Source organism: Artemia sp. Qi Xiang Cuo, chromosome 11, assembly GCF_049724085.1.
Source record: "Artemia sp. Qi Xiang Cuo chromosome 11, ASM4972408v1, whole genome shotgun sequence".
Taxonomy (NCBI): Eukaryota; Metazoa; Arthropoda; class Branchiopoda; order Anostraca; family Artemiidae; genus Artemia; species Artemia sp. Qi Xiang Cuo.
Window position 1 is genome coordinate 63819415 of NC_142804.1, and position 25892 is coordinate 63845306.

The following is a 25892-nucleotide window of genomic DNA, read 5'->3' on the forward strand; positions in this document are numbered from 1 at the left end:
GAATTGGTTTGAAAATTAATGTTAGGAAGACTAAGTCACTAAGGCTAGGAATAAGTGAAGATGAAAAGGTGACTTTGGCTAATGAAAAGATTGGTCAGGTTGGCAGCTTCACTTTTCTTGGTAGTATTATTAGTAAAGATGGAGGGAGCAGTGAAGATGATAAAAGTAGAATAGCCAAGACTCAGGGTGTTTTTTCACAATTAAAAAAAGTTTGGAAGATTAGGAAGATAAGTCTGCACACCAAGAATATTACAAGCTACAGTGATGACAATTATGGTCAAATATGGCTCTGAAGCATGGGCGTTCCGAAGAGCGGATGAAGATTTGCTAGATGTTTTCCAGAGAAATTGCTTAAGGATTGTTCTGGGTACCCGGCTGACTGATCGTATTTCAAACAATAGGCTATACGAAAAATGTGGTTCAATACCGCTCTCTAGGGCTATAATGAAAGAAAGGTTGAGGTGGTTAGGGCACGTTGTACGGATGAAGGATGACAGATTGCCGAAGATTGTTCTTTTCGGTCAACCATCTAAGGCTAAACGGAAAGCAGGTCGTCCCCGTCTGGGGTGGGAGGACGTCATAAAGAAAGATTTAAAGGAAATCGGAACTTCGTGGGCGGGTGTAAAAAGGGAGGCTTTGAATAGATAGGGGTGGAGGAGGATCGTGTGTAGCTGTGTTGGCCTCAGGCGGCTTGGTGCTGCGGTGAGTTGTTAGTAGTAGCAGTAGTAGTAGTTTGTTATGTTTCAGTCAGTTCGGTTTGTTGTTCTGTATCGTAAGAAAGCATTGCCTGCGTATTTTTATAAATCTTAGCTGTTGCAAGTATTGGATGAGGTGGATTCATGTCGACAGTCCAGGAGGCGGTGGATGGTCAGTCAGCCATTAATTAAATCCGAGAGATCGTGTTTTTGACATAAGGAGGCTCTATAGGGTCAATCATTTTGATCAAAAGTTGCCGTCAATCCATTTACGTACAGGTTCCTAGACGGTCAATAATGGTTGAGTCAATCGATTGACGTGTGCTTCAATCAACCTTCAATCTTGACCAAAGCTAATTTCAAGTTTAATTCAAACTCACGGCCAGATTTTTCGTTTCAGTTCAGAGTCGGGAAGTGAAGTGTCCACTGTGTGAAATGCAGTCTAATAATGCAGCGTCATTGTAGTGTCACAGGGAAGGTTGTGGGATGTCATCTGCTGACGCTCCAGACTTCTTTTTCTGCTCGATCGCCTTTTACTCGTCGTTGAAATTTATTCTTAAAAGATTAATCTTCTTTTTTAGTTCGAAAACTGTATAATCTGGTTTCACTGTCTTTACCGCCCGAAATATCCTGTCAAATGCCGTACTTTTCTTATTTAGGTTATAACAATCTCTACTTTTAACTTTCCATAAATCAGGGCGATCCCGGTATAACTCTATTAATAAACAGATAAACTTGCGTTCCATATTTTTGCTTACTTCCGATGTGTCTTCCATTGTCGTTGGCGCGTGAATGACGCAATACTTGAACAAAACTTGTCTAGACGGTCAATCACCCTCGTCAACCGCTTGAGTCGTTCAAACTTTCTATCAATCACCGTCAACACTTGACACAAGCGTCAAACAGGTCCAAAGACGGTCAATCATGCTTAAATCAATCAATTGACGGAAACTTCTGATCAAAATGATCGACCGTCTAGGGTGTCTTGAACATAACTAGTCTAGACGGTCAATCACCCTCGTCAATCTCTTGAGTCGTTCAAACTTTCTATCAATCACCGTCAACGCTTGACACAAGCGTCGAATAGGTTCCAAGATGGTCAATCATGCTTGAATCAATGAGTTGACGGAAGCTTTTGATCAAAATGATTGACCATTTTGGGCGTCCTGAACAAAACTAGTCTAGACAGTCAATCACCCTCGTCAACTGCTTGAGTCGTTCAAACTTTCTATCAATCACCGTCAACACTGGACACAAGTTTCAAACAGGTTCCAAGACGGTCAATCATGCTTAAATCAATCAATTGACGGAAGCTTTTGATCAGAATGATTGACCGTCTAGGATGTTTTGAACATAACTAGTCTAGACGGTCAATCACCCTCGTCAACCACTTGAGTCGTTCAAACTTTCTATCAATCACTGTCAACGCTGGACACAAGCATCAAACAGGTTCAAAGACGGTCAATCATGCTTGAATCAATCAATTGACGGAAGATTTGGATCAGAATGATTGACCGTCTAGGGTGTCCTGAACAAAACTAGTCTAGACGGTCAATCACCCTCGTCAACCGCTTGAGTCGTTCAAACTTTCTATCAATCACCGTCAACGCTTGACACAAAAGTCTAACAGGTTCCAAGACGGTCAATCATGCTTGAATCAATCAGTTGACGGAAGCTTTTGATCATAATGATTGGCCGTCTAGGGTGTCCTGAACAAAACTAGTCTAGCCGATCAATCACCCTCGTCAACCGCTTGAGTCGTTCAAACTTTCTATCAATCACCGTCAACGCTTCACACAAGCGTCAAACAGGTTCCAAGACGGTCAATCATGCTTGAATCAATCAATTGACAGAAACTTTTGATCAGAATCATTCACCGTCTCGGGCCTCCTGATTAGCTATGCTCAAAATTGAAGGGTTGATTGAAGTGTCAATTGAAGGTTGATTAAAGCACACGTCAATCGATTGACAAAACTTCTCATAAAAATGATTGACTGTCTAGGGCCTCCTTTAGAAATGGTTTAGTTACAGTATGGAATAACTTTTTTAGAAATTAAAATCTATCACTTCCTCTATCAACACTAAAAACCAAAATTAAGGAATGCCTAATGAAGATGTAATAAGTTAATAAATATGTGTATGTATACATATATGTATGTGTATATTGGTATGCGTATGTATATGTGCTTGTACATGCATCTGTATACCTTTTTGTATGGCGTGTTTGGGGGGAGTTGGTCCCTTTTCCCCTGGTGATGAGTTGAATAAAAGGTAATAAAATTTGGAATTTTGGTTGTTTTGGTAGGTTGAGGAGTCTGGAAAGGTGAGTTGCTTATTGTTTATTTTATTGTTTATTTTATTTTTGAGGGTAGTTGAAACAGAAAACTAAAGATTTGTTTTGTTTAAATATATATATGTGGAATATTAGTAGAGGCAGAATTAATTTAAATTTATGTGCTAAGTGTTTTTTGTTCCCGACTCTATCGAGTTTTCTCTGTCGGGAATTTAATATTTTGTGTAAATATGTATTAATAATATAACCTTGAACCTTCCAGCTTAGCCCAGACATCCACTGCAAGGGAACATTAATCAAATGATCACATCACATGATCAAGTGATCACATCATCGGATGCAACCTATCAGAGAACCCAACTGTAGAGGTTTTAAGCTCCTATCTACAAGAATGCGGAATTTTGTATTTTTGCCGGAAGAAAGATCACGGATATGTGTTTTTTTTCCGGTGTTAGAATACGGGTGATCAGAATTTGAGCCTACAACATACAAAAGTATATAAAGCTTGTTACAGCTATCACGTGCAACAAATATTAGTTTTCTATAAACACCAAAGTAATCTTTATCTTGACTGGAACAGTCTAAGGACAGAGTTGTTGCATAGTTGTGCTGTTGATTGATATTCGATCCAATCAATCAATTTCTTTTAAAGAAAATATAGAAAATTACAAAGCTTTAGACCCCACAAAGGCTCTTTGGCCTGTGAGAGTGGGAGACTAAACATTACATTAAATTATATGAATAAACTCTAACAGAAGGACAAGAAAAAAGGGGGGAAGGAGAAAAAAGAAAAAAGAAAAAAAACAACGCCATACATGATTATATATATATAAAAAAAAACAATTATTATTAAGATGCAGCAGCAAAACAATAAAGACAGCCCTGAGGTCCCTGAGAAAGACAACTCGTTGAAGATCATCTGAGGCTTCAGTATTTTAACCTATAGGTTTTAACGAGGTTGGAGGGGGGTCTTGAAATATATTCAGGTTTGATTTGGTTTATTGACAATGCAAGAAATGATTGATATGGGTGTAAATGAGTGTGATTCATATACTACCCTGATTAATATGATCAGTTGGAGGTCATTTACCGAAAGCATTCGACACATAATAGCCATTGGCGTCGTTTGGGGGGGGGGGGGTGGAGTAGTAGGGTAATTGGGCAGCTGCCCCAATAATTTGGGGAAAAAATTATCATACAACCCGTGCCCCTTGACTCTCAAGATGTGGAACCCTCTTTCCCCCCCCCCCCAATAAAAATGTTAAAGCTACGGTCATGACAATAGCCACACAGAAACAAAGGGACTGGTCAATTTGGTCTTTTTTATTGGCTTAAAATTTCATACAGTAGAACCAATTTGGATTTAAAAGGGCAGGATTAATTTTTCTCTCTAGAAATTTCATTTTCTTCAGAAATAATAAAATTGGGTAATGAAATATGTCAAAAACTTAAACCAAAAGTTAAAACATGCTTTGTACAACGGAATTACAGGAAAGTTGTCCGTTTTGTTTTCTGTGCAATAACCGTAAGCTGAGGGTCTCTCTCAAATCGCCAAAAAAAAAAAAAATATAGTCTTTTTGAGATTTTACGTTTGACCAGATAAAGCGTAAATATTTGAACTATGGGTTCGAAAACTAATGGTGATGAAGCTGGTGTATTTGAAACTAAAAAGTAAAAGTGAAAAATACTTTTACAAATGGATGCATGAAATTTAGAACAGTTTGTACTGGGAATGAAATACCAAAGAGAAATAGAGAGACTACTAACAAAATGAATCTTGTGACACAAAACCTTATGTTTCTTTATACTAACTTAAAATTTCGCACAGGAGAACCAATTAGATGAAATTTAAGTTTTCGTCCTTTTTATGAAAATACGTCACAGGAGTATGTCAATGAAATCAAAGACCCGACTTTTACCACATAATTATAGGAAAGTACTGTCTTTTTTGTTATGGTAACCCCTCTATCATTTTTCAGCAACATATTCGGACTTTATTTCATCATGAACCATCGCTGAAATTTACCGTATAAAATAAATCCAAATCTTCAATTTCTGTGTTTCAAGCTCGAGTCTTTCAAAATTTTAAAAATAAATTAAGAGTAGGATATACTACACAGTTGCGATTGCAAATGAAATATCGAGTAGAAAGTAAGATATTTTTATTTTATAAAAATGGCTATCACAAGCCCATATGGACTGAATTCGGAATTTTGGGTTAAAAAGCACACACATAAAAAGCAAGCAAATATAACAGTCCCGGAAAATTATCAAAATCTCAAAAAAGTGAGATTTATCAAAATCTCAACCATGCATGGGACGGAAGTTCTTCTATAATATTCTTACGGCAAGAAGGGAGATTTTTGCTTTAGCAGAACAAGGAAGGTGAGGTCGAAGGGGGGAAAATTCACTAGGAAAAAGGAAACTCGTCGAGGGGTTATGGAGGACATTGTTGGCGAAACGCAAGGAAACGTTTGCTTTCCTTTCCATGAGGTGACACGATTGGATCGTCGAAAAAGGTAGATATAAGGTATATAAAATTTGAATTCATTTACATTAAGAAAAATTCTACCTATTCGTTTTCACAATAGCTTCTGGTTTAACTTCCCCCTAGTGTCTGGACATGTAATAAATTCATACAAGTATAGCGGGGGGCATACAACGTATTTTCAATATGTAGAAGGGGGCAATTTGTCGTTTTTCATTTATTTTCATTGAAAATACTGTACTTGTTAAACGCCCCGAGCATACTGAAGACGTTTAATCTGTAAGATCTGAGAAAAACCGGTTTGTCTGTCTTTTGTCCGTTATAATTATCTTAGTCTCATTGAGAAAAACTATGATGTAGGTATATTTTTATTAAATATTTAATAAATAGAGGTAATTAGGCTATATTAGGTATTTAAAATAACACATTCTGGGTGGCCTGCTTTCCATAATTTTCTTCTGCAGTTTCCATAATTTTGTTTCTACAGTATTATTTTTTAATCATACTTTGGTATATTTCATTAGGATTAACCTAACTTTACTCTTTGAGTATGGTCGAGATGTTTAACAAGTACCAAAATACAAAAGGCTTATGATCTATTTATGATTAATTTCTTACCTATAAGATAGAAATATTAAAGTACTTATCTATTTATGATATATCGTGGTCGACTGATGTTGCGACGGTAGAATGTCTACAGCCCAGTGTATCCGCGCTAGAGTAGCAATGACAAAAAACGTACCGTAAAAAAAACACTCGGTAAAACAAACTCTCGGTAAAAACAACGCCAAGTGTGTCTCGAGCCTTAGGTTTGTAATGTGGTTTGGTTGAAAAAAAGGGGTACTTATCTGTTAGCTTGTACACACTCGAGAATTTGGATCTACTGGTAGTGGGTTGAAACGACTGAGACGCTCGGGATATATATATATATATATATATATATATATATATATATATATATATATATATATATATATATATATATATATATATATATATATATATATATATATATATATATATATATATATATATATATATATATATATATAATATATATATATATATATATATATATATATATATATATATATATATATATATATATATATATATATATATATATATATATATATATATATATATATATATATATATATATATATATATATATATATATACATACATATATATATATATATATATATATATATACACACACACACACACACACACACACACACACACATATATATATATATACATATATATATATATATATATATATATATATATATATATATATATATATATATAAATATATATATATATATATATATATATATATATATAATTTTGGCTGTATATTTGCATATTGGGGGAGGCGGGGGGGCTAAGCATAGCGGGGATGCATGTAAAATATAATCTAACCTAACAAAAATACCTACTAAATATTTACTAAAATATAGCTACAATGTCGTTTTCCACTGAACCGAAGCTAATTGTCTCCGTATGTAAACAGTAATAAGCCGGTTATTGTCTGATTTCATAGATCCGAATTCTCGAGTATGTACTGGCTAACAGATAAGTACCAAAAAAGGCTTATAAACCTCATATAATAATTTGAAAAAATCAAATAAAAACCTAAGATTTTCCTTTGAGGACAGCTTAGTAACTTGTTCTTTGGCAGATACAATCTTTAGGTATGACAGCGAATGGTTCGTTTAGGTATCTCAGTATTCCAAGGTACTCCATAAATGGCAGTCCCTTTCGTGCAAAGACCTATGCGTTTCGGTTCCTTTTTGTGCAAGAAACAGGTTTGAGTGACCTACCATATTTGGATTAAAACCAGATAATTTTCTCGGGCGCCTAATTTATTCTGTGAATCATCACCAGGTTTCAATTCAGCTTCAGTAACTCGCTAAAAATGTTGTTACATGTTAGTTATTATTTGGCAAAATATGGTAATAACTTCGTAATTTTGAAGAGTTTATGGTTGTCTATATTTGGTTTTACCAAATATAAACGTTACCAAATATTTACCAGTAAATAGACGTATCTATTTACTGAAAAAGTTAATTTTCGGTGAAACCTTTTATTTTGGTTGAATATGCCTCCACATATGGGATACAAACAGAATGAAAAATGTTTAAAAACATAATCCTTTTAATGAGATTGAGCAGGCGACTAAACCTCAAATAAATACATTTTTGAAATAAAGTTTTACCTTATTTCCGCAATGCTTTTTTCAAAAGAAATCCAAAATGACAATTTTGATGGGAAAACTATCTTTGGTATTTATATCCAGTTTTGAGATATGAAAATATCCCTCTGGGAATTTTAGACTCTGAAAGTTAAACTTTATTTTCAAACTAGGCTTAAAACAATTACTACTGCTGCTTACTCATGTCCCATAAGTCCATCATGGGTCGCGACAGGTCAAATCCTTATCGAGGTCACTTCCATAGATATCAAATCTAAACCTAAATCTCACCGAAAATTAAATGCTGATAGAAATTCTCCTAAATTAGGAATTTTCCTAAACCTCACCGAAAACTAGTGTTTACAATGGTTGGCAGTGGGCCCAAGTACTTCCACTATTCCCGAATAATCCAGGTTTTGCTGTTTGAAAATCATGTTTTCCGAAACATCACCGAAAATTAATGTTCGCAACATCCGGCAACGGGCACCATTGCTTTCACTATTCCTGAGTTTTTCGGATTCCTTTGACAGATAGTCATGTTTTCAGAAACCTCACCAAAAATCAATGTTCGAAAGGTCCAACAACGAACAACAGTACTTCCACTATTCTAGAGTTTTTCGGGGTTTCGCAGACAGAAAGTTGTGTTTTTCCAAATCTTATCGAAAATTAATCGCTAATAGAAAATTGTATTTTCCAAAACCTCGCGAAAAATCATTGTTCACAGTGGCTGGCAGCGGGCACCAGTACTTCCCCTATTCCTGAATTTTACAGGTTTCGCTGATAGAAAATCACATTTTATGAAACCTCACCAAAAATTAATGTTCACAATGTCCCGCAACGAACACAAGTACTTTCACTATTCTTAAATTTTTCGGGGGTTTTGCTGATAGAAAATTCTGTTTTCCTAAATCCAACCGAAAATTAATTGCTAATAGAAAATTGTATTTTCCAAAACCTCAGCAAAAATTAATGTTCGCAGCGGTCGGTAACGGGCACCAGCACCTCCACTGTCCTCAACTTTTGGGGGTTCCCTTTACAGAAAATTGTGGTTACTGAAATTTCAGCGAAAATTAATGTTCAGAAACAAAAGAACAGTAACTAAATATACAAATCTTTATTTTTTGGGGAGACTTGGAGAATCTAATTTTCCTTCGGGGAAGCTTTAGGACTGAAAATCTTGGGGATTGTCGACTCAGAAAAACCATTGGAATGTAGATTCAAGCTGGTTTCACACTTGCTAAGGCGAGAGTAAACAAAATATTCATAACAAACATCCATATTCTGGAAAAGATAGGACTGCGTTTCTTTCCTGTTCCAAGAACAAGTAAAACTCAACCCCGCAGCCTTTTTCATTTAAACGACCTGGCTTAAGGTGTAAAATTTAATGATATCTTCATTTAAACGGCCTGGCTTAAGGTCTAATTAATCCTCATGGAATGAGAAATAAACAGGCTTAAGTCCTAAAATTTTATGATATCCTCAGTTAAAGGACCTGACTTAAGGCCTAAAATCTTATGATAATCTCATTTAAACAACCTGGCCTAAGGTCTAAAATTTTGGTCTTAAGGTATAAAATTTTATTATATCTTCATTTAAAGGACCTGGCTTAAGGTCTAATTAATCCTCATGGAATGAGAAATGACCAGGCTTAAGGCCTAAAATTTTATGATATCCCCAGTTAAACGACCTGACTTAAGGTCTAAAATTTTATGATAATCTCATCTAAACAACCTAAAAACAGCCTAAGGTCTAAAATTTTGGTCTTAAGGTATAAAATTTTGTTATATCTTCGTTAAAAGGACATGGCTTAAGGACTAAAATATTATGATATCCTTTGATTACCAAAAATATATTTCTATGTCATCATCGGCGTGCATAAAAAAAAATACTTTTTAAACTTATTAAATCTGTGCAAAGGCTGTTCATACTTCTATTAAGTTTTCTTCCTGACTTTTACTGGAAAATTATTGGACATCATAAATAAGACAAAATGAAATTAAATCAATAGTCATTAATATCAAATAAAAAATTTAAAACAATTTATAACATTCAAACATCACAGAAGACTATCGAAATATATCAAGAGAAACAATAATCCTTGGCACATGTTGACAAAACACACCGGGACGTGGATAAATATAGGACAGCCAAGAAGAAAACATCCCTCCGGTCGCCACGGGAAACTATCAATTTCTCCTAGAAAAAAAAATAAAATTAACCAACTTAAAGCTTCAAAATCTTCAAAAAATTCATAAATTAAAGATTTTCTAAATATATAATTCAACCCCCCACACAGCCCAACCCAAAGAAAAAGGGAAACATACCAGTCAGATACTCGGTGATTTAACATGAGAAGATAGGGATTAAAACTTACCAGCGCCTCTAGCAGTTCAGCGTCTGACGACTACATTAAAAGATGAAAAATTTCGAAGAAAGCTGGGTGATTGATATGATTAATCTGCAATATTATATTACTAAAGCTGAAATTTCTCTCTAAGTATTAATAAAGCAGCATTTTAGGGCTACTGGTGACAGATTTCTGCTTTATTTACTTTCCCCTAATTATAAAATTCCTAAAAGGACAAGCATACAGAAATTTAGGATCAAATAAAATTGCCTAATACCAGGTGGCGTTGGTAATTTTTCTTTTCGACACTAGTAGTACAGGCAAAGTAGCCAAAAATATGGGTCGACCCCCAACAAATTGCAACAGAAATTATTTTTATACCAAATTGTAGAGAAAAAGAGCTTAACAAAATATCCAATGTTGCACATTCCAGACAACGCAAAACTAGTTTTTTTTTGCTTTTCGTGTCAATTTTTCAGTTTTTTCTAAAAAAAAATGAACAATCTGTAAATGTGCGTTTTTCTGCATATGAAGTACCATCCCGCTGTAAAACAAAGAGCTGAACCGGAAAATTAAATTAGTTTATATATACAATGCACCAGAAAAAACTGTCGTTACCATCAATATGTGATTTTGACCCTCTCATCGTTGTTATCTCTCTTTCACCATATTATCAGAAGGCATCTATTCCGACATAAAATGATGAGCTGAGCCCAAAAATCAATTTATCCTAATTTAATGTCTACTAGAAAACTCGTTTTGTATTCATCAATAGGCAATTTTTTATTTCCAGTTAACGCTTAATGTTAGAAAACCAGAAGGCAACTACACCACTTTGATGACGTTCGTATGCAATAAATAATATCAAAGTTTCGTCCCACGCGTTGTCCAAATGATTTCCCGGGTAAAACCATAAGCGAAAAAGCAAAAATTAAAAATTCCCCTGAGTAATCATTTATTAAGTCACTTTAATGCCCGTGTTTGATATCTTGCCATCTATAGATACAAAATATTCGATGTGTCTGCCACCTAACAAGCTAAAAAAGTTTTACTTCGAATGTTCTCCTTTCCCATTGGCTTGATATTTAAAGGCAAGAGATCATTTTTATTTGTATCATCATTTCAACCAAAGATCTACAGTCTGAAATGGTAAACTAATGTATCCAACCGTACGTAGTAAAATTGTTGGAAATTTATATCAAAAAACTGTTTTATCTTTTTTCTTTTCACAGAGACATCTACTGAGAAGCTAATCGCGCCTTGAGAAGCATCTTGTGCTAACAGAGGAAAACGTTAGGCTGTCCAAACTTGTAATACTCCAATATGGTATCCGTACTGCGAAACTTCTTAAGAGCCGAATGATCTGGGTAATTGGATCTCCACTTAAAATCCACCTCTGACATGCTACCCTATCTGGCAGCATCTGAGCATAACAATTACACAAAATCCTGGCAGCTTTACCTCCAGCGAATGGTCAAGCTCCGAGAAACCCATCCTGCCTTTTATCAAGCCTTCCAGAATGGGATGCATGTGGTTAGACGTTCTGATAGATTTTGGGCTGGGCTCTCCACGGATCTTGTCAAACAGTTCAAGGTAACGAACTGTAAGTAAGGAGCGACCCGGCTCAATGGTAACCGAAACTGTAGAAAACGGAGTTATGATACCAATAGATACATCAAAAGAATCAGATTTTAATGCTGATATCAAATATATAAGTTTCATCAAGTTTAGTCCTACCTATCAGAAGTTACGTGCCTGAGAAAATTTGGCTGATTTTCCAAAAAAGGGGGAAAGACCCCTAAAAGTTATAGAACCTTAATGAAAATCACACCATCATATTCAGCGTATCAGAGAACCCTACTGCGGAGGTTTCAAGCTCCTATCTACAAAAATGTGGAATTTTGCAGTTTTTGCCAGAAGAAAGATCACGGATGCGTGTTTATTTGTTTGTTTTTTTTCCCCCAGGGGTGATCGTATCGACCCAGTGGTCCTAGAATATTGCGAGAGGGCTCATTCGAACGGCAAAAAGTTCTAGTCCCTTTTTAAGTGACCAAAAAAATGGAGGGCAACTAGGCCCCCTCCCACGCTCATTTTTTCCCAAAGTCACCTGATCAAAATTTTGAGATATCCATTTTGTTCAGCATGGTCTAAAATATGATAACTAAGTCTTTTAGAATGACTTAATCCCCCGAAGTCCCCGGAGGGAGGGCTGAAAGTTATGAACTTTACCCAATGTTAACATATAGTATTGGTTATTGGGAAGTATACAGACGTTTTCAGAGGGGATTTTTTATGGTAGTGGGGGGGGGAGTGGGTCGGGGGTTATGTGGGAGGATCTTACCATGAAGGAAGTTTTAATAGGAGAAGGGACATTGCTATGAAGGGGGCGCCAGATTCCACAGCATTTTTTAAATAAAGACCAGAAATTATATATAAAGAAAAACAAGTTTTTTAACTGAAAGAAATGAGCGACATCAAAACTTAAAACGACTGAAAACATTGCATATATGATTGGGCTCATCCCCTAGTCAATACCTCGCTCTTTAAGCCAGATATTTTTTAGTACTTTCATAAGAGCTATTTATTCTAATTAACGGCATTTGTGATTAAGGGGTAATTTTTAAAGAATTGGAACAAAATTTAAACTTTAGCTTAAAGAGCAAGGTATTGATTAGGGGGCGAACCCTCTAATATACGTATTAAAAATATAAGAATATAGAGGTTCATTACGTAAGTTAATTCGTAAGTTACGTATATTTATTACTAATAAAAACGTTCGTAAATAAAATTAAACAGGTTTCGAGAAAGCCACTTAACCAAATAAAAGTAAAATTAATATTCAAATTTTTTTTAATTGTTCATGTACCGTGAGCCAAAATCAAAACCTGCATTAATTCAAAAACGTTCAAAAAATAAATTAAAAAAACAAGTTTTTTTTACCTGAAAGTAAGGAACGACGTTAAAACTTAAAACGAACAGAAATTATTCCGTATATGAAAGGGCTGTCACCTCCTCAACGCCGCGCTCTTTACGCTAAAGTTTGACTTTCTCACGACTCTATTTTTTTTTAAACAATGAAAAACTTTAGCGCAAAGAGCGAGGCGTTGAGGAGTGGACAGCCCCTTTCATATACGCAATAATTTCTGTTCGTTTTAAGTTTTAACGTAGTTCCTTACTTTCAGTTAAAAAAAACTTGTTTTTTTTATTTAATTTTTGTCATTGAGCAGGAGCTCATCTGTTGACTCAAAACGGCTGGTGACCTTACCGATGGAAGTGGTATGGCAGAGGTTCAAAGGTCTTTATGGGTTCTGTCTCGACCAGTCTGCTCTGCACTAAATCTTCCGATGGAGGGTATGTCACAGGTTATCTATGGAACTAGTTAACAACACAAGGAAACGTCGGAGCCGAGGCAACTAAGAGATTGTAATAACATCCAGATCGTTGTCGATTTCCTAGAAAAAGGATCACCATTTAATGGGGATCTTGAACAAACAAACATCACTAACGGTCTGATAGCCTATGAATCTGCCAAAGTTGACTCTGCTAGAGAGTTAGGCTTAAAAATCATTGACTCCATGTCTGGAAGGCTGGTTGCTGATTTTCTGTTCCGGAGAAACAGGCAGTTCAATATACTACAAAGCAGAATCCAGGTGGAGATTGGAAAAGACTGGACCCCACTCTCAGACTTTTTCCACTTTTTCAGAGGTTCATCACGCTAGCAAAGAGGATCAATCTCACGGAATCTGAGTACTTTCAACACGAACTGCGTTCCTATCCAGAATCACTTTTTGTCTGTTCTTGCATGCTCCGGTCTCCGAACAAGCCAGAGTTTGCCAAGACTATAGCACAGGCTTGCAATCTTGAGGAGCGCTCTACTCCTCTTTTTAAAGGCATTCGATATATCATCGACGTTTGAGCTCTTCTGCATAGAATTCCATGGGCCAAAAATGAACGATACTTCGAAATCCTTGACCATTATGCTACTCACGTGACGCAAAAATTATCTTTCTGCCACTATTGTGTTCGACGGCTACGAATGCGGAGCTACCATAAAGGATATGGCCCAGTCGAAGAAAAGTCGTATAATCGGCCGCGAGATCTTCTTCACATAAGATATGCAGCTGAAGGTAAAAAAGGATGAGATATCTTCCTGCAAGAAAAACAAGGTCAGGATTATATGCGCGTTGGCTGTTTATCTCCGATCAAAGGGTTTCGTCGTAGTCCAGGCACCAAGTGATACAGATGTCCCAATTGTGCAAGCTGCTGTTGATTCTTCCCGGTATTACAACACTGCTGTCATTGGAGATGATAGGGGGTAGATGGTAGAGAGGGAGTAGGGGGTGTAAAATCTGTTTTTCAATACCTACATGTGGACAACTTTGTTGTTTTTTCTTCTTTTTTTCAATGGTAATCCAAAAAAGGGTGTTTTTAAGAGAAAGTACTACATAAAGTGTTTTTTTTTTTAAACTCTAATTCGAGGGATTCTAGAAGAGCAATTATCCGCCATGCCCCTGTTATTGACTCCCTGCATTAGCCTTCACATAAAATAGCTAACTTTGGAGGTATTAATTACAAGTATAATGTGAGCTGTGTTTAAATGAGTAGCCCCCCTTCCGTAGCAAAAAAAAAAACACCTTATTGGAGGCTATTTTCAATGAAGCACCCTGTGTCGTATATTTCCTTTGCACGGTCGTGATACCTGTGAAGTTTATTTGAAAAGACTGTCATAAGCCCCCTTCTGTGTGGTTTACAAGTTATTAGTTGGCGTTCACTTTTTTTTTTGGGGGGGGGGGGTATCAAGTGCAGTTGGAGGGGATTCCACTCACACTCATATTTTTTTAACTAGGCGTGGGCTAATTTTGTTCTAAAAACTAAACGATATTAAAAAAAAGATGCAGAAAATTTTGTGTTCAGGTGGTGTTTATTTCAGTGGGGAATGTCTTGCGAGGTTGGGTTATGCGGGAGTTGATTCACCAGGGGAGGGGGTTTAGCTGTTGAGAACACTAATAAACCATCAAATAATTTGTTGTTGTCTTGATTAGCCAATTCAGTCTTAAGATTTGTGTCTTTAAACCTCTCATTCTAGAAAAAAAGCATTTGAGTAAAATAGCATTCAGTCTGTTACTGAAGAAAAAAGATGCTTTCACCTCCCTAGGTATTAGAAATATTTTTTTTCACATTTATGTAGTTATTTATTCCTATACTACTTCCAAGACAATTATTTATTCCCCGTTTTTTTCAAATTTATAATGTCGCTATAAAAGTACAAAAATTGTAATGCCAGGAATGAGTTAATGAGACGTTAATTGTGGCAGCGCTTCCACTACCCCCGATTTTCTGGGTTTTCCCCAAGTTTCTCAATTTGCCTGACTATTTGTCTCTAACGAGGTTTTCATTGGCTGCCAGTGACGCTTTGACTAAATGCATGAAATAACACTTCCCCTTTCAATAACTGTGCGTCATTAAAAAGGCCTGTAATTAGCTGAAAATGATGTCATGCGATCACTTTCTTCCAATCAAAGATCATTTCACGATCCGAATTTGGGACTTCTGATACAGTTTCTAATACCTGTCATACATGCGCATGTGCTTTAACAGTGCGCATGCGCATTGGTCCGAAATATTTATACTGGGCTGTTGCACTTTTAAAATGATAGTGACACGTTTGGACCACGTTCGCCACCCTGATAGATACTTGACAAATCAAGGAAAATCCTTATGAAAGGATTTTGAATGACACCAGTACCGAATTTTTACATTACCGTATTCTGCAAAATCTTAACCCATTTTTACCTTTTTCACGCATATTCTCAGTTAATATTAAAGAGTAATCCCAAATTATAACGGCTTTAATTTTTATTTTGAAATACAATAATATTTTAATTATATAAATCTAAAATTAAACAAATAAACGTAAATCCATGATTTAAATTCCTGAAAGACACAATAGATGTGCCAAGGTCTCTCAGATCAGTTTTAGACAAAGACTGATTTAATGTTACATATGTAATTATGAACAGCATGACGTGTGTATAGAGATTATTTCGCACATTCACGACACTTCAATAATTAAGACACTATGAATACCAGACAAATTACAACTTAATTGCCGTGTTTGTGAAAAGATATGCCTTTTCAAATGGCTCAAAGCGTTTCGAGATCGTCAGCTTTGATATTACCCCATGGATACTTTTGCCGCATTAATTCAAAAGGAGTTATGTGACATTTTTGTGTTTGAAACATAGATTTAGGCTGTATTGATTGGGTCAACTTATAGGTATCAATTGGGAGGGGCATGTGCCCCCTAGATTCTGAAAAGTATGTTTTTTGGTGTATTTCCATTGAAAAATGTCTTTTTTGGTATATTATCTTGATGAATTAAAAAAACACCAATTTAACGCCCCACTAGATATTAAAAAAACACATTTTGCATCCCCCATAGATTTTTGTGAGTCGACGCCACTTGGTCAATTTGTGTTCTTCTTGGTTCATTAGGTATTTCTGCCACTAAAATATTTCTGTCATACCTTAGATGTCTCCAAAAACTTTGTACAAAATAATCATCGCCAACTACAGTCAAAACACCCCAAACAAATGGGCGCCACCACGGAAGGGCCGAGGGGCAATGTTTGCGGTGAGTAGTGACGGCAATGAAACATTTCACTTTGTGGCAAAAGCCCCTATGCATTCACCTCCTTCGTCCTCAAATCTATTTAAAACGCAGTCATTTTCTTTAAATAGATATTAAGCTATTACCTATTAAGGTACTTCAAAATCTTTAATTTATTACTACTACACCTTTCATTTGGAAATTAACCCCCCCCCCCTCAAGACATATTCTGGCGACTTTATTGAATGTTACCTAGTATCACTTCATGAATCAAGTGTTTCGACCAGTTTAGTTTTCACTGGAAATGTTAAAGGGAGTTTTGCTGAAAACTATTATTTCAAGTAAAAATTACCAAACCTTATATGTCCCCAGGGCATAACTTAAAACCCTTGCCCTTAGGGTTGTGGGTGAGTATCCTCCCCAAAAACATATTTTCTATCTGGAAATCAACTACGCTGAACAAAATGGCTATCTCAAAATTTTGATTGGATGTGTTTTGGGGAATGATGGGCGTTGGGAGGTTAGTTGCCCTCCAATCACTTTCGACTATTAAAAAGGGTACTAGCCACTCCAATTACCAATCGAATGAGTCCCTTTTGAAGTTTCTACGACGACCCCTTCCATATGGAGTGCCCTGCTCTAAAGGCAAAAAATAATAAATAATACATTGTGCCAACATCGTTCTTATATGCCCTCAGGGCATAACTTGAAATCCTTGCCCCGAGGGTTGTGGGGGAGTGTCCTCCTCAAAAAAATATTTTATATCTGAAAATCAACTACGCTGAACAAAATGGCTATCTCAAAATTTTGATTGGATGTGTTTGAGGGAATGATGGGCGTGGGGGAGGGGCTAGTTGCCCTCCAATCACTTTCGACTATTAAATAGGGCACTAGCCACTCCAATTTCCAATCTATGAGCCATTTTCGAAGTTTCTACGACAACTCCGATACGAAGTGCCCGGGCGGAGAAAAAAAAACACATTGTGCCCACATGATTAGACATAAGACAAAAACCAGGCAGAATAAAATATATATTCCCAATTCTTTTAATTATTAGCACCGTAGCACGTTATTGTCGCGATAAAAGAAAACCTCTGTAGATATATCAGATTTAATATTGTGTTGTTTTTTTTTGTGTTCTTTTTTGTTAAGTTCAAAATGATTATGAGACAAAAAGGGACAAAGGATTAGATATATTTGATGACAAATTGTTCTGCGTCTGCTATAATTAGTATCTAGAAACTTGAATAACAAAAAAAATAGGTGAATTACCTGGAAAATATAAAACAAAATAAACTATATCATATAGTAAACACGTAAAACTCTTGATAGCTGTATGCTACCTAGTACCTATATTTGGACATTGTCTCTACAGCATATATATTGGATGATATCCAAAGGTGTGAGACTCCGGGAAGGGCGTATCAGTTACATTTTTAGAAGGGGGGGGGGGGGCTTATAACACAAAAATTTGTACTTTTAGGATTTTTCTTCGTATGGGGTAGGTATTATGTTTATGTAAGACCATTATTAGGAGGATTTCCCCTCCAAAAAAAAACTATACGTTTAAATCTATACATATTGCACACAAGCTGGCCCTTAGCCGAACCTTACTTTTCCTTAACGAGAGGGGGAGGGGGGGCTCAAAAGCACGGTTAAAGTGTGTTTTAGGTCGTAATTTTTCCGGATGTCTTTAGTACTAGTCTCAAAGGGAACTCTTCACGTGTGTACAGGTATGAACGCAATTTCAATGTTAAAAACAAAACGACATTCAAGACCGTATCCAGGGGGAGGGCTAGCAGGTTCAAACCCCTCCCCTTCGAAATGTTTGTCAAACTAGTAAAACCGTAGCAAAAATGCATATAAACAATTTTTTTATGCGTCTTTTATTTTTTTAACCCCCCCCCCCCCCGAACAAAAATTCTGGAGACAACCCTGCCAGCGTTGCAGGAACGTGGCCTATTAGTAATGCTTAGTTAAGGACCCAAAAAAGTTCAATCTGGCCCAGGAGTAGAAAGGGGGGTCCGAGTCCCACGAGAACCACGTGGTTTATGGTTTTGTCACTGAGAATGAAAAAACAGGAATTTTCTCACTTGGAAAAACAGGAGCTTTGTTAAATTTATGTCTGTTTCCATGGATGGTTATTTGCGTTGATCAATTTATTTGATTTTTTTATGTTTTCTGTCATTGATAATTGGATAAACAGGAATTTTCTCACTTGGAAAACCATAAACCACGTGGTCCTGTCACGAGTAGCACCTGTGATGTCGACCTCAATTCACCTATCGTGAATCAATAATTCCCCTCAGAAACAACAAATTAATTCCCCTTTCTTGACAGATCAATCAACCAATGACATCATCTGTCAGACTTAAAAAATTCTCGCCTAGAAACGATTCTCCAGGAATAGATCCAAGTCATTAATGTCTTTGCCTCGGAAACAACTCTTTTGGTCGAACTCCAAAGGATATTAATAACCAAACGCAATGGAAACAATTCTCCAAGAAACATCTTAGCGATGAATTGTTTTAGCGCGGGAATCAGCTTTCTTATTAATTTGAAATGCATTAGCGCAGAGATGCCAAAAACAAAAGGAGCACGCTGAATTACGTTTAGGGATTATTTGGGCGAAACTGTTTTAGACAGGTTATGGAATTATTTCGGCGAAACAGTTAAGAGACATTTTAAAAGAAGATTTTTGAAGAGATTTTGGAAGAGGATTTGAGGGTGAAACTCTGTGGTCGTGATAATATACAAGTTTCATTTGAGCAGTGTTGTGAGGTCCTCTATCCCAACCCCAAAGGGTTCCGAACCCCCAACCCCAACCCTAAAAGAAGCCGCTTGTACCCAAAGATCCCCCGGGCTCCCAAAGGACTACCCGGCCCTCAAGGGTCCCCCAGACCCCCAACGGACCCCCCGGCCCCCAAAGGGCCCCTCCCCCCTTGGCCCCAAAGGGGCCCTCCCCCTCCCTCTTCCTCCCTATCCTCCCCCCTCCTCACCGCCCCTCCTCCCTCCCTCCCTCCCTCCCCTTCCCTCCCCCTCCTCCTCCTCATCCCTCCTCCTCCTCCTCCTCCTCCCTCCTCCTCCCCTCCCCCCTTCCCTCCCCCATTTTTTATACTTTTTTTGTGCATTGAGACACAGAACGACCCCCTCCCCCGACCCCTCCCCCTCCAAAGGTCTGATTTTTCAAAGTTCATTTTGAATTTCCTTCGTTGAAATGCAAGAGTTGGAATATTTCAGTAGTGTTTGTTAATGGTTTGCCTTATCACATTTAGATCCTCTCGAAACATCAATCTTCATTTTGAAATTTGTCATTTAAATGCAATAACTGGAATGTTGAAGGCGTGTAAGGTCGTGTTTTAAATAATGAGAGAAACAGTTTCATTTTTTTTAAATGTTCATTTTGAATTTACTTCGTTGAAATGTAAGAGTTGGAATATTTCAGTAGTGTTTGGTTGTGGTTTACCTTGTCACAATTATATTTTATTGATTTTTAAAAGTTCATTTTGAATTTCTTTCATTGAAATGCAAGAGTTGGAATGTTTCAGTAGTGTTTGGTTTACCTTGTCACTGTTACATTTTCTTGATTTTTTCAAAGGTCATTTTGAATTTCTTTCCTTGAAAGGCAAGATTTAGACTTTTTTTGAAGTGTGATTTTTAAATTTTCATTGTATAATGTTCGTGATTGTTCTAAGTTTATTTTGAATTTCTTTGTTTTAAGTACCGATTTTGACTATTTAATTAGTTTGTGGTTGTGATTTACTTTGTAACAGCTACATTTTCATTATTTTTAAAAGTTAAGTTTGAATTTCTTTCTTTGAAATGCAAGAGTTGTAATATTTCAGTAGTGTTTCGTTGTGGTTTACCTTGTCACAGTTACATTTTCTTGATTTTTCAAAGTTCATTTTGAATTTCTTTCATTGAAATGCAAGAGTTGGAATATTTCAGTAGCGTTTGGTTGTGGTTTACCATGTCACTGTTACATTTTCTTGATTTTTCAAAGTTCATTTTTGAATTTCTTTTATATAACAGCAAGTGGTACTATTCTTCTTTTGTGCTCTGGCATTTGTTCAATTCTCTGTTACATCCTAAGAATTTTTCAATAAACATTTTGAATTTCCTTTGCATAAAGGCACGAGTTGGCCAGGTTCAGAATTTTGCGGCGGAGGCATTCAAAGTAACAGCTACATTTTCTTAATTTTTCAAAGTTCAATTTGTATTTCTTTCTTTGAAACGCATGAGTTGAACTATATCATTAGTGTTTCCTTATGGTTTACCTTGTCATAGTTACATTTTCTTGATTTTTCAAAGCTCATTTGAATTTCTTTCATTTAAATGCAAGAGTTTGAATATTACATTAGTGTTTGTTTGTGGTTTACCTTGTAACAGTTACATTTTATTTATTTTTAAAAGATCATTTTGAATTTATTTCGTTGAAATGCAAGAGTTGTAATATTTCAGTTGCGTTTGGTTGTGGTTTACCTTTGTCACAGTTACATTTTCTTGATTTTTTATATTTAATTTTGAATTTCTGTCATTTAAATGCAAGATTTGGAAACTTTCAGTAGTGTTTGCTTGTGGTTTAACCTGCCACAGTTAAATTTTCTTGATTTTTCAAAGTTAATTTTAATTTCTTTCTTTGAAATTTAAGAGTTGTACTATTTAAGTAGTGTTTTGTCATGGTTTACATTGTCACAGATACATTTTAATTATTTTTCAAGGTTCATTTGAATTTCTTTCGCTGAAATGCAAGAGTTGGAAAATTTCAGTAGTGTTTGGTTGTGGTTTACCTTGTCACAATTACATTTTCTTTATTTTTTAAAGTTAATTTTTAATTTCTTTAGATGAAATGCAAGAGTTGGAATACTTCAGTAGTGTTTGGTTGTGGTTTACCTTGTCACAGTTACATTTTCCTGATTTTTCAAAGTTCATTACGAATTTATTTCTTTGAAATTCAATAGTTATAATATTTCAGTAGTTTCTGTTTGTTTTTTAAATGGTCAAATTTTCATTGGATATATTTTTATATTTTCATTTTTATATTAGTTATATTAAATTATAGAGTTTGAATATTTAAGTAGTTTTTGTGAGTGTTTTCACATATCACAGTTACATTTTCATGATCTTTCAAAGTTAATTTTGAATTTCTGTCGTTGATATGCAAGAGTTGGAATATTTCAGTAGTGTTTGGTTGTGGTTTACCTTGTCACAGTTACATTTTCATGATTTTTCAAAGTTAATTTTGAATTTATTTATTTTAAATGAAGGAGTTTGAATATTTCATAAGAGTCTGGTTGTTGTTAACCTTGTTACTGATAAAATTTCTTGATTTTTCAAAATTCATTTTGAATTTCTTTCCTTGAAATTCAAGATTTAGTATATTTAAGGAGAAATTGTTCGAGTTATAAATATACAAATTTAAATATTATTGATATATCAAAGAAAAACTTGAATTTCTTACGTTGAAATTAAAGAGTTGTAATATTTCAGTAGTGTTTGGCGGTATTTTAATTTGTCACAGTTACATTTTCTTGTTTTTTCAATTTTCATTTTTAATTTCTTTCGTTGAAATGCTAGAGTTGGAATATTTCAGTAGTGTTTGGTTGTGGTTTACCTTGTCACAGTTACATTTTCTTGATTTTTAAAAGTTCATTTTGAATTTCTTTCATTTACAGATAAGAGTTGGAATATCTCAGTATTGTTTGGTTGTGATGTAGAGTGACACAGATACATTTTCTTCACTTTTCAAAGTCTATTTTGATTTTCTTTCGTTGAAATGCAAGATTTGGAATATTGCAGTATTGTTTGGATTTGTTTTCCAATGTCAAACTTACATTCTCTTTATTTTTAAAAGATCACTTTTAATTTATTTCGTTGAAATGAAAGATTTGAAATATTTCAGTAGTGTTTGGTTGTTGTTTACCTTGTCACAGTTACATTTTCTTTATTTTTGAAAGTTCATTTTGAATTTCTTTCGTTGAAATGCAAGAGTTGGAATATTTCAGTAGTGTTTGGCTGTGTTTTACCTTGTCACAGTTACATTTTCTTTATTTGTCAAAGTTCATTTTGAATTTCTTTCGTTGAAATACAAGAGTTGGAATATTTCAATCGTGTTTTGATGTTTTTTACCGACACAAACTTACATTTTCTTTATTTTTAACAGTTAAGTAAGTAATTGTTTATTTGACATGATAGATTTTTACTATTAAAGTAGTTGGTTTCTGATTATTACCTTGAACCAGTTCCATTTTTAGTATTTTTAAAAATTTATCTTTTATTTCCTGATCTTAAATGCATGATTTGTAATATTTCAGTAGTGTTTTGATGTGTTTGACATTGTCACATTTTAATTTTCTTGATTTTTCAAAGTTCATTATGAATTTCTTTAGTTGAACAGAAAGAGTTGGAATATTTCAGAAGTGTTCGGTTGTGGTTCACCTTGTCACAGTTACATTTTCTTGATTTTTAAAAGTTCATTTAGAATTTATTTCGTTGATATGCAAGATTTGCAATATTTCAGTAATGTTTGGTTATCTTTTACCATGAAAAATGTAAATTTTATTTATTATTAAAATTTGATTTTGAATTTCTTTCGTTGAAATGCAAGAGTTGGAATATTTAAGTAGTGTTTGGTTATTTTTTACATTGTCACAGTTACATTTTCTTGATTTTTCAAAGTTCATTTTGAATTTCTTTCGTTGAAATGCAAGAGTTGGAATATTTCAGTAGTGTTTGGTTGTGGTTTACCTTTGTCACAGTTACATATTCTTGGTTTTTCAAAGTTCATTTAGAATTTTTTTCGTTGAAATGCAAGAGTTGGAATATTTTAGTAGTGTTTTGTTGTGGTTTACCTTGTCACAGTTACATTTTCATGATTTTTCAAAGTTCAGTTTGGATTTCTTTAATTGTAATGCTAGAGTTGGCCTATTTCATTAGTGTATGGTTATGGATGACCGTGTCACAGATACATTTTCTTGATTTTTCAAAGTTCATTTAGAATTTCTTTCGTTGAAAAGCAAGAGTTGGAATGTTTCAGTAGTGTCTGGGTGTGATAAACCATGTCAAAGTTACATTTTCTTGAATTTTCCAAGTTCATTTTGAATTTCTTTCGTTGAAATGCAAGAGTTGGAATATTTCTGTGGAGTTTGGTTATTGTTTAAATTGTCACAGTTAAATTTTCTTGATTTTTCAAAGTTCATTTTGAATTTCTTTCGTTGAAATGCAAGAGTTGGAATATTTCAGTAGTGTTTGGTTGTGGTTTACCTTGTCACAGTTACATTTTCTTGATTTTTCAAAGTTCATTTTGAATTTCTTTCGTTGAAATGCAAGAGTTGGAATATTTCAGTAGTGTTTGGTTGTGGTTTACCTTGTCACAGTTACATTTTCTTGATTTTTCAAAGTTCATTTTGAATTTCTTTCGTTGAAATGCAAGAGTTGGAATATTTCAGTAGTGTTTGGTTGTGGTTTACCTTGTCACAGTTACATTTTCTTGATTTTTCAAAGTTCATTTTGAATTTCTTTCGTTGAAATGCAAGAGTTGGAATATTTCAGTAGTGTTTGGTTGTGGTTTACCTTGTCACAGTTACATTTTCTTGATTTTTCAAAGTTCATTTTGAATTTCTTTCGTTGAAATGCAAGAGTTGGAATATTTCAGTAGTGTTTGGTTGTGGTTTACCTTGTCACAGTTACATTTTCTTGATTTTTCAAAGTTCATTTTGAATTTCTTTCGTTGAAATGCAAGAGTTGGAATATTTCAGTAGTGTTTGGTTGTGGTTTACCTTGTCACAGTTACATTTTCTTGATTTTTCAAAGTTCATTTTGAATTTCTTTCGTTGAAATGCAAGAGTTGGAATATTTCAGTAGTGTTTGGTTGTGGTTTACCTTGTCACAGTTACATTTTCTTGATTTTTCAAAGTTCATTTTGAATTTCTTTCGTTGAAATGCAAGAGTTGGAATATTTCAGTAGTGTTTGGTTGTGGTTTACCTTGTCACAGTTACATTTTCTTGATTTTTCAAAGTTCATTTTGAATTTCTTTCGTTGAAATGCAAGAGTTGGAATATTTCAGTAGTGTTTGGTTGTAGAATACCTTGTCACAGTTACTTTTTCAGTATTATTAAAATTTAATTTTGAATTTATTTATATGAAATTAAATAGTTTGAATATTTAATGAGTGTGAGTTTGTTTGTTAAATTTTCACAGTTACAAATTATATATTATTAAATTTTCATTTTGAATTTCATTCATTGAAATAGGGTTTGGTCGTGATTTACCTTGACACAGTTAAATTTCTTGATTTTCGTTAGGTTAGGTTAGGTTAGATCAAGTTAGATTAAGTTAAGTTAGGTTAGGTTAGGTTAGCCTACATACACGCGCGTATGTAGGCGAACCTAAGCTAACCTAATCTAACTTGATCTAGCCTAATCTAACCTAACAAAAATCAAGAAATTTAACTGTGTCAAGGTAAAGCACGACCAAAACCTATTTCAATGAAGGAAATTAAAAATTAACATTGAAAAATCAATAATATGTAAATCTGTCAAGTTAAAACACGAAACAACTCTACCTATATGTTACAACTCTTGCATTTAAATGAAAGATTTTAAAAATGAACTTTGAAAAATGAAGAAGATGTAAGTGTGTCTTTTTGAAACACAACAACTGTATTGTGAAATATTCGAACTTTTACTATTCAATGATTGATATTCAAAATGAACATTTGAGAATCAAGTGGAAGAAACTGAGACTAGGTAATTCGCAACCAAGCAATACTGAAATTTACCCAATGTGGATTTGAAGTTAATGAAATTCAAAATGAACTTTGAAAAATCAAGAAAATGTAACTGTGACAAGGTAAACCATAACGAAACACCTCTTAAATTCTTCAACTCCTGCATTTCAACATTTACAATTAAGGAAAGATTTTGAAAAATCATGTAAGATTAACAGCGACACGGTAAAGCACAACCAAACATTCCTGAAATATTCCAACTCTGGCATTTCAAGGAAAGACAATAAAAATGTACTTTGAAAAATCAAAAAAATGTAACTGTGACAAGTTAAAACCCCCCAAAAAACTAAATAAAAATAAACACACGTTAAAATCAACGAAAGTCAATAAAAAAAAAAAATTAAATATAATGAGAATGTAAATGTGGCAAGGTAAACCAAAACAAAACACTACTGAAATATTCCAACTCTTGCATTTCAACGAAAGAAATTCAAAATGAACTTTGAAAAATCAAGAAAATGTAACTG

At 34.7% G+C, this 25892-nt stretch overlaps 1 protein-coding gene across 2 annotated transcripts in view; it reads right to left on the reverse strand.

Moving 5' to 3' along the window:
- Positions 1-9642: 9642 nt before the first annotated feature.
- The window catches only part of blo (bloated), a 162215-nt gene continuing 145965 nt past the window's right edge, over positions 9643-25892 (reverse strand). For both annotated transcript variants that reach the window (XM_089096941.1, XM_089096940.1), the window contains one exon: positions 9643-9875. The gene's annotated coding sequence lies outside the window, so the exon portion shown is untranslated. The remainder of the gene's footprint in view (positions 9876-25892) is intronic.